Raw genomic sequence first — 10,524 nt, 5'->3', positions numbered from 1 at the left:
CGCACAACAGTCCAGCGCTCTATCCACTGAGCTAGCCGGGAGGCGGTTCGCCAACTCGCCAACACAATTGTTGAGAGCGCCTTTTGTAGCCTCGATCGGTAAAGTGTTTGTGCCGTTTTCGTGGCATCTTCTGCGAGGACTTCTCATCCTACTACCAAGCCCCAAAATCCTTTCGCCAACAGTAACTGTTTCATTTGAAATTTCCAAGTATTTCAATTGCTCCCGTTGAGTTTGTCGATCGCCTACTTTTCCTCCATGTTCCATTTACGTACTCCTGGGCCCATAACCTAATGTTTTTACACCATTGAAAACAAACTTTTGCTTCTTTTATTCCGCTCACACCAAAAAGTACGGTTACAACAGAGAGAGAAAAAAAATACATATATATATGGATATGCCAATTTTAGAAAACGGTTTGAATAACAAAAGGAAAAGAGACGCCTGGACCAATCATAAGTTAGATTAACAATTCCTGTGAAATATATTAAATTCAAATAACAACGGTCAAATCATAAAATATACATAACAACATTTCAGACGGTAATTTGTTCCAAAGCGCTGGCGACATCACGATAAAACTACAGTTACCGGGGGTGCGCAGACTCTTTACTGGCTGCGGTAAGAGTTCCTTGTATGATCTGAGATTATAAATGTTTATCAATCTGCTGTATGAAAAAAAAAAATAGGTTTACTTATGAGGCTGCTTGTGCGATAAACAGTTTACATGGCTTAAGATCATTCCACGGTAATCTGTCGTCGCGGAGAAGACACTTCGGAGATACAAAATCGCTCCTCTGTGAAGTACTGAAAGAAGAAGTACAGCTTTCATATGTTTTTACGTAGATATGAATTTAATTTATCTATAACACCAGAAAAATCTGTTCCTACTCTTTACGGAGAGATACAGTCAAGGAATGATTGCCCTTTGCGGAGAACACTCGCTAGAAAGGCGAATTCTATTTTTCTCAATTCAAAGTTAGATTCTTTCGAATTCGGGCAGTTTTTAAAATGGCTTTTTCCTCACAAAGAAAGAGCTCTTAAATGTTAATCGTAAAGTGGAAAAAAATATTTGGTTATTCCTTCTTAATGCACCGAAATCTCGCAATGACCTCAGTGATATGGTCTTGTTCCGGAGAAGACGTTGAGGAGAGGACAAAAGGGCTCGCTGTTCAAAACCCTGTTTTGATAAGGCTAAGCCGTGGGTCAGATAGTACTAAATTACAGGAGAGGACTGCCGATATCACACAGACTTAAATAAGTGTTTACTCATAATCTGCGGTTCTAAATAATCCAATATTGATGATATATACAGCTGTATATATCATCAATATTGTATTAATATTGTATTTAAGTGACTCTGAATTTCTTTGTACAAACTTAATTTTTAATCTTACTTTTAACTATTTAAGCTATTGCTTCACCATTTTATACCAGTATTTAAGTGACTTTGAATTTTACTGTACAAACTTAAATTTTAATGTTAATTGTTAGTTATTTCAATTTCTAATAAATTAGGTCTTGACAGTATGTATTAGGTTTTTTAGATTCTTAATCTTAGAGGCACGTAAGTATTTTGAACGAGTTCTATGAGCTCCTTGACGCTACGTGGGTAAATAAAGTATTGATTGATTGATGATTGATTGTAAGTATTAATCATTTAATATAGATTGATCGATACAATCTATAAATGGGAGAATGGAAAAAATCGTCAAAGGTGCCTTAATTGTGACTTGAATCTTTCCTTGCACCGCGGGTAGAGAAAGAAAGTGGCTGTAGTGTTCTACTGTATTACTCTAGGATCATGAGCTTTCTGAAGTCAGGGATTCTTCTCTGTGTCGTCATCTTCCCTTTGGATACAAGACAGGGAGTATAGGCACAGACAAAAGCACCACAGTCCCAGTTATTGCCTTGTTGAGGAATGTGCTCTCGACGGTTTGCACAGAACTTTCACTTCTCTACGTTTAAGTCGCCATCGATCATCTTCAATACTTAAAACATCTTTTTCATGACAACTCCAGCACTGGGTTCGACATAATCACTTGCAGCGCTGTCTAGAAAAGCCATGAGATATTTCTTGGGGAATACAGCTAAGAGAAACCAGTGCTCAGTAGTCGACAGATTGCAAGGAATGAGAATAAGATCTGACTCAAGAAGATCCTTTCTCCCAGAGTGAAGATTCGGAGTCGCATTCGGTGGCCACGCAGTCTCAAACTCTTCCCGTGTAACTCTCAGCGCTGTTGATAACATTCTTCTCTTGAAGGATGGCTCGCCACACGACTCGTTTAACTTCAGTAACGACACCGTCGCATGCTCCCGTTCAATGCGCAGCCTCGAAAAAGCGCCATGTTACATCACAAGCAAAATCATCGGGGTGGAATAAAAGACTGGTTAGATTATACCTGTTTTTGAACTGTGACGATGGCCCATCACTCCAGTTGGGAACTTTCGTAATTGTTTCCGCTTTCTTCGAAAAAATCGACGATAGCACTGTCAAATGTATAAATGGTGCTTTTCTCATGGGACATCTCATCACTGATGACAGCAAAAGAGGCATGTTCGATAGCTCCCTCTTTTGTGTTTTTGAAGTATGCAACAGCTGAGAAGATTGTGACACTTTCGTTCGACCAGTGTACAGCCATGATTTCATTCTGATGTTTAAACTGAAAATTCTATAGAAAAATTCACTGCCTGACTCTTGAATTCCACGTTAAATTTCAGGCGAAAAACCGATATCGTACGAATCGCGAAGCGATATCGATATCGATATTCGATATCGGTTTTTCGCCTGAAATTTAACGTGGAATTCAAGAGTCAGGCAGTGAATTTTTCTTGAATCGCATACCTGAATAAAAATAAGAAAACAAGAAATTAAAACGGCGATATTATAGTTTGTTTTTATCCCATACGCGCTCCCTTAAGAAAGCCATTTTAAAGTCAACTGTCAGAACTGTCATTTTTAAGGGAATGGAAAGCAAGGTAAGTCGCTCACGTTTGAACTGTGGACAATTTTATTTGTACCTGGGGAATTTTTCTTGAATCGCATAGCTAAATTAAGCCACCAAATCACTGGGCGAAACCAGATGTTTTGTACTTTTTGTGCGCCACGCCAGTGCGCAAACAATTTGGAAACCCTTTCAAAGTCAGGTGTCAGTATCTGGCGAATAGAGAAAACAAGATATTTTTAGAATGAAAACCACTTTTATTTCAAACTCGTGGAGAAAGCGCTAGCAGTGCCTCGCATTTTACAATCTTCAGCAAAAAAACTGAAAGTACAAAATACGGAGTTATTTAAGACAGAGATTTGCCTTCTACCACTCAACTTGGCAAAATGTGGCGCTGACAATCAACAACCAAATGGTCAAATCCTCAAGCGAAAATGCCTTCCAAATCGATCAAGCTGCGCTTTTAGGTCTTCTTTTGCTCCTACCACATTGGTCACTACAAGTAGCTTCTTCACTCTGCCATCACCTGCAGTGCACCACTGCTAGACAGGTAGCTCGTTATCTGTATCAAAAAGCTCATCTACAACTTGGTCAACACCACAATTTGAGCACTCTTTGTCCATACACTTACTTTCCTCTTGGCTGCAAACTGTAGCATTTAGTAGATCTTCTGCTTTTTTGTGGCGCGAAAATACCAGACGAGTGGTGGTAAGAGTTTGAAGAAGAAAAACTATCTTTTCGTAATATTTGCACATGCACACTTCATGATCACAAAGAGTCTCATAGGCAGCGCTTGCGGAGGCCTCAAAGACACAAACTTGGAAAATCCGACCTTCAACTTCGAACCCTCCTTAAATAAGGCATATGCTTCGCGCAGATTTACGAGTAGCGATCGCTTTTGTCTTGCCTCTTTGCCGCTCTCAACCTTCATAGACACTTATTGAAATTGAACATTCTCCTCAACTATGAATGCTGAGCGAGTGTACCATACTACTGATAAGAAAAACTAATTAACTGAAAAATATCACATCTGCATGGATGGTCTTGAGCGATACTTTGAAAAAGCAAAAACAATCTGATCCCAACAGTGTTTCTCTATTACTACGAGTAGAAAATAAGAATATCGCAGTTCTCAAACATTGAAACAAGGCTGCACTATGATTTACCCTTTGTCTTAATACAATCTGACGTTTTTCTTTTTAAGAATGTTCCTCAGGTTTTTGTTTTATTTGAAATCTAGCATTGTCCTTTCACGTTTTTAAATCGACAAAGAGTTGTTCTCAATAAGAGGAGACTCAAACGTACCATACAAATACATCAACGCAAGTTTCACCACTGTTGTTTTCCTCTGAAAACTCTCTCCAATCCTGTCCGTACCATATCTGCAACTCTTGATTACTCGAAACAGACAACGGATTGACGAGGCTGCGAAAAACCAGCTCAGTTGAATTGTGGTGATATCCAGGAAGACTGTAAGAATGATATTTCAAGTCTTCAGCAGGCGGATAGACAGGTTTCTTATTGGCATCTGTGATGATTGTCATCAATTTTTCTCCATATTCTTGATGAGTGCAGCCCCAGTAGGATGCAGCAGTCCGAGGGTTGCAGCGCACCGACCCTGACCTGTGAATAAGCTTCATGGTCTTCACTCGTCCACTCTTTGTCATACTGAAGGAGCCATACAGATTATCTTTGGCTCCAAAGCAGACGGGTTCTTCTCCATTTATCTTTTGCCAGCTCCCTAAAATAAACCGGTTGACTAATAGGATGAGTAGAAAGTTCTGAGTTTAAGTGTAATATATCTATAGCCACTGACAGTCAATGTATGTTACGAATGGTAGCTGACAGCCATTTGCAAGATAATTCCCTGTAATAAAAACTGTTTCCTTTTCTGCATCGTGACCTTATTATTTATCGTAATGTGTTCGCATTCGTCAAGCTAAACAATTTTGTATAATAGAAAGAACAATTCACGTCGATGAATCATCTTCTTCTCCGAATTCATTTTTTCATTGGAAGTACTGGAAACAGTCTCCTTTACTACTTAAAATCACATTTTTTTGTAAAAAACACTGCTTCGAGGTAATATTTTAGTGAGTTAAAAAAAATTAGAGAAGAAAAAATCACATAAAGGAGGCAGTGGGGTAAAAATGATTGTAACAATCCCATGAAACGATTTACCTTTACAATACGCCTGGATGACTTTGCTATTTTCTTTGGTGTAAATCCAGTATTTCCCGGCAGCCATCTCGTCGCCTTCACTCGCTTTGATCTCACCGCAGGTTTCCGCTGGAAGTTCTCTGATGGATCCGAGGGGAACTGCGTCCATTAAAAATATATTTCCTACAAGTAGTTTACAATATCATGAAAATCGGGAATTTGGGCATTCAATAGGTTGAGAATTCAAAATGCAATCTCAGCAACCGATAGGAAATAACAGGATAGGAAATAAACTATTCCACTTTCCACTGTATGCGTAAAAGCAGGTAGAAATGTAAACTGTGCTAATTCTATTCGATCTAGGCCAAGAAATAAGATGGAAAGCAACAACAATGACACATGTTAGGAGACACAAACCAACGTTTCGTTATTATCGTATCAACATTGTCAAGGTAACATTGATGTTCCGATTCCGAAACGTCGCCTCAACATCTGAATGTATTTCAAAACAAAACAAACTATGAAACAGTCACAGACTCAAAACTTTTTATCTCGAAATAGTGTATACCTCCGAATTTAATATTTCTATACTCGCGCAGATAGAAAAAAAGGTCTTACCAGAATTGCAAATGCAAAGAGCTAATTAAGGGAGCTTCAACCGTACCTCTGTTTCCAGAACGTTTCATATAAAATCTCTTGTGATCTGGAATGAAATCTTCTGGTCTTGCTTCCTTTGTTCGATTGTTCAGCTCACAAATGTTTTGACCAACGACGACATTGTAACTCTGACACGTGATCTCTTCCTCTCACCGGAAATAACACTCCATTGGCAACCTAACCCGATACTTTTTAAATATGCGACCGCTGAGATACATTCCACTAACTGATCGTTCCTGCTTATGGCACTGACCAGTAGTGTCAAGTATACCAATCCGGGAAATCAGAAACAAGATAATCAGCCACAACTTTGGATTCATTCTGGGGTGATTGTAGGTGGCTGCTGCTGCCCACGGATTAAGTGCCTATTAACACAGTTAACAATGCTAAGATGAGGTTATGTACCAGTTTTCAGTCACATTTATACCTCTATCTACACCAGTTGAAGACATAAACGCATGACCGTGTTCCGCTCGGGAATACGAGAAAATGATTATTGGCAGCGTGAAGTTGTGACACTGCCATGCAAGAAAATACAAAACACTGCTAAAATCAAAATTAATTATAACATAACCAAAGTAAATCGCGCGCTCTGATTGGTCAATGCAGCGTCCCCCATTTGCCCATGGGTGTACGCTGCTGACGTGAGCAAATGCAAAGACAATTTTTCCGCGCGCGCTTGTATTTTCTGTTCACGTAATATTTGTTAAATAAAAGGGAACTCTTTAGCTACGATGTATCAATGTTATGTTATAAAACAAATGGCAAACACCACAGCGTGCACTATTGAGTTATGGATACACTTGGGAGGTTTGCTAAGCACTCAAGAAGCTAGTCGCTCTCGGCTATCGCCTCGCGCGACTCTTGCGCTTCTTTCGTTCTTAGCAACCTCCTGCGTGCATCCATAACTCAATAGTATACGCTGTGGTGTTTACCATTTGTTAATTGGATGGGAAAAAGAAACAGCTTCACTTGGTTGGCCGTGGAAATATCCTTAACAAAGCTCTGCTTTATGAGAAGACAGAGCAAGTAAATAATTAATTCTCACTTCTTTGTAATAAGAATTTGGCATAGAATTTGGATAACAAGATCTTACCTGGTAAACGCCTCATTAGAATAAGTCGCTTTTCTTCGTGCCCAAATTGGGTCAGCTATACTATGTTTCTGAACACTAAAGCAGTTAAAGATGTTCTTTAAAATTGCGCCTCAAGCAACTCTTAAGCTTTTCTCGCGAGCTAGAAAAAAAGTGTCCTATTTGAATTTAGTTTTTCGGTGGAGGAAAGGCAAGGTTTACAAGCGCCATTGCAGCAAGCAAACAAGTAGACTCTTACAACTTCAAAACATATATTTCAATTTACTTACATTTGAGATTTGAAACTGAGGTAATTCTTCGTAGATTAAACGGCATTGTAAGAGAATAATATTTTTAGTTAGTTCAGTGAAGAATAAAAAGTCATCGTGATAGTCATTTAATCCGAGTTTACTCGCCAAACGAATGCTGTTGTTTTTTTCTTAAGTGTACGCAGGCTTCTTTTTTCTTACGCGCTTTCTAATTGAAAGGTGTGTGATTGTGACAGATACTTATAAAAAGAAATGCATTACCCCTGTTTTTTTGGTTTTTTTTACCGTTTATTTGCTCAAAGATTTTTCCGTCTATGGAGGATATTCTCGTGACTATAGCTCTACATTATATGGGTTCTTTTGAATAGCATTTTGTGAATTTTATAGTAAAATTACAAATATTATTTAAAATCCTAGGTCGATCTGTATTGGGAATCTAAAAATAATTATTGATGGTAAACGAATATGCCATAACGGAGTTTTGTAGTGCGAATTTTGGATTTATCAATTGAGTTAAAAAATTGGCCACCGAAAAGAGTTTCAATCCATTCTCAGACCGAAGTCATGAGAAACCAAAGAACCCAAAGAAAATAATAAAGGATCTTCTAAGTGCAATAGAGATATCTTTCCTTAGTGAAGTGTGAAGTGAAAACCTTTATTAATTTATAAGGCTCAGGGTAGCCCCTTCAGACGCAAAAAGCTGTCTGTTATCAATGGGAGCCCTGAGCAACAACATTAAAACATTACACTAAAACAGGAAATAATATAAATAGAGAACTATTTACAAGTAAAAGATTAAAAGATGTATAACACGAAATATCATTAAGATAATTCGTTAAAAAGAGTGCAACCATAATAATAGAAGGATCTTTTTGCAATCTCAGTTCTCACAGCAGGCGGATGTAAGAGGTTGCTTTGTCTAGTAGCACGCGCATGGATTGTATTATTACGTTTAAAATATTGTTTAAAATACTGGGGACATTGACCTTGCAGGCATTTCTTAACGAGTTTAAAGACAGATTTACGTCGGCGCTCCTCCAACGTGGGCCATTTCAGAACGTCCATTGCCTGCTTGCTGCGCACAGTTCTAGCCACTATCCTAGCAGTCCGGTTTTGGAGGGCTTCGAGGTCTTGTTTGCGACCTTCCCCGCAACAGCCCCACACACATACACAGTACTCTAAAATAGGCCTAATTAGACTACAATACACTACATTTGCACTCTCTCTAGAAAGGCTTCTACGAAGCCTGCCGAGCATTCCTATGCGTTTTCCCGCCTTCGAAATTAGGTGCTTTATTTGCTCATTCCAGCTAAGGCGGTCATCAAAAACTATACCTAGATAAGTAAAATGAAAAACCCGCTTAATTACATTGTTATTTAAAATAATAGAAAAGGAGTTAACAGCAGATAATCTAGGGGCGGTTCCGAAAAGCATAGCTTCAGTTTTTGTTACATTAACAAACAGACTATTAAAAGAAAGCCAGTCATCAATTTTAGACAGTTCAGCATTCAGCTTGTCTTGAATTACAGAGGCTTGAGAGGATGAACAGTATAGAACAGTGTCACCGGCGTACATCAGAATATTGCAATCGGACACTACTTCCTGTAAATCATTAATGTGTAGAATAAACAATAGTGGCCCGAGAATAGAACCCTGAGGCACTCCAGTAGAGACGGCTTCTGAAGTAGAAGTCACCCCTTGAAACTCTACAACTTGGGTGCGGTTCGACAGGTAATCCGTAAACCAGCCATGCTCTTTATCCAAAATCCCCAAATTGGAAAGCTTGTCCAGAAGTACCGCATGATTCACAGTGTCAAAAGCTTTGCGAAGGTCAATAAACACAGCACCAGTTAATTGACCTTGATCCATGTTCCTTCGAATATTATCAGAAAAACTAAGAGCAGCGAATTCTGTCGAGTAATACTTCCGAAACCCGCACTGATAAGGGCTCAAAATCTTGTTTTGCTGGAGATATTTGTAGAGTTGGATATGTACAGCCCGTTCTAAAACCTTAGATAAAACAGGTAAAATGGAAATCGGGCGATAATTGTCCATCTCATCAGCCTTTCCTTTCTTAAAAAGTGGAATGACCCGTGCGGATTTCCAATCACTAGGAACTTGGGCAGTACGCAACGAGGTGTTGATAATAAACGCCACAGGCTTAGCTACAATGTCCGCAGAATCTTTTAACAGGCGAGCCGGTATGCGGTCCAAACCCACGGCCTTCCCAGATTTCAGGCTACGTAGTTGAGACATAACAAACTCCCCAGAGATCTCAAGAAAATTAAACGGCGGATACTGACAGGCAGGAGTAACGGAATAACGTTGTTTATGACCACAAGTTTTCCGTAAGGTGGCCATCAATTTGCTTGCTGCAGATGCGAAAAACTTGTTAAATGCGTTGGCAATGCAATGTTTGTCAGAAGAGATAGCGCCGTCTACTTTGATGTTCGGAGAAGTAGCTTTCTTTTCACCCGGTAGGATTTTCTTCATCGTCTTCCAAAACAATCTGTAATCGCCGCCACTTTCCTCGATGAGCCGTTTATTGTAAGACGCTTTCGCTGACCTTATTTCATTTGTCACACGATTGCAAAAATGGCGGTAGTTTGCCCAATCTTCTGAGGCATTACTCTTGATTGCTTTTTTGTGAAAATAATTACGCTGGTGCATAGTCACCTTTATGCTCTTGTTTAGCCAGGGACAATTGTCAATGCCGCGCACGCGGCGCTGCGTCAGTGGTGCATGACGATCAGCAATCGTGACAAATTTTCGCTTAAAGTCATGCCAGAGATCATTAACAATGGCAGGTCCATCGGGACCAGGAGCATAGTTCCAGGTAACACCCTTCAGGTCTTTGCGAAAAGCGTCAAAATTGAAATGCGCATAATTTCGGAAGGTCTTGACTTGGGAAGGTGCTCTTTTCCAGTTTAATTTACGCACACAATAAACCAGTTCATGGTCACTTAAATGAGTGGAAACTACCCCCGACTCACACACATTTTGCGGGCAACTGACAGCGACTAAATCAATAAGTGACTTAGAGTTTTTAGTAATCCTTGTGGGCTGGTCGATTAGCTGCTTGATATTTAAACTCCTGAATAGCGATTTAAGTTGGGTGGTCTTCCACTCAAATTTTAAAAAAATTCAGTTTATGCTTTACCTAAGTTATTTAAGTACAATTGGAGAGATCACCTCAAACTGATACTTTTAAGAATTTTGATAGACATGTCGTTGCCATGGTAACCAAGTTTTGGGCCCCCAACTGTGAAAATAATGGTGTTCTTGTAAAAAGGATATCTCAAGAACTAGCGGTCCTATTCACCTGAAATTGGTATCACAACTAAGTACTAAGATGGCTTTATGTCATGAACGTCAGAAAACCCATATTTTTTATGCCAAGCTATTATAAAATTGCAACTGTTCC

The 10,524-nt window shown here is 39.3% G+C and overlaps 1 pseudogene across 1 annotated transcript; it reads right to left on the bottom strand.

The window, feature by feature from the left end:
- Window positions 1-3,760: 3,760 nt before the first annotated feature.
- Window positions 3,761-6,079, bottom strand: LOC148716649 (uncharacterized; annotated as a pseudogene). The gene is made up of 3 exons (XR_015995651.1): window positions 5,767-6,079; window positions 5,124-5,261; window positions 3,761-4,683 (listed from the first exon to the last, which is right to left on the bottom strand). The product of XR_015995651.1 is annotated as an uncharacterized LOC148716649 (transcript).
- Window positions 6,080-10,524: the final 4,445 nt, after the last annotated feature.

Source organism: Stylophora pistillata, chromosome 14 (assembly GCF_964205215.1).
Source record: "Stylophora pistillata chromosome 14, jaStyPist1.2, whole genome shotgun sequence".
Classification (NCBI taxonomy): Eukaryota; Metazoa; Cnidaria; class Anthozoa; order Scleractinia; family Pocilloporidae; genus Stylophora; species Stylophora pistillata.
The sequence above is the reverse complement of the archived record's forward strand: the minus strand, read 5'-3'. Positions and strand labels throughout refer to the sequence as shown.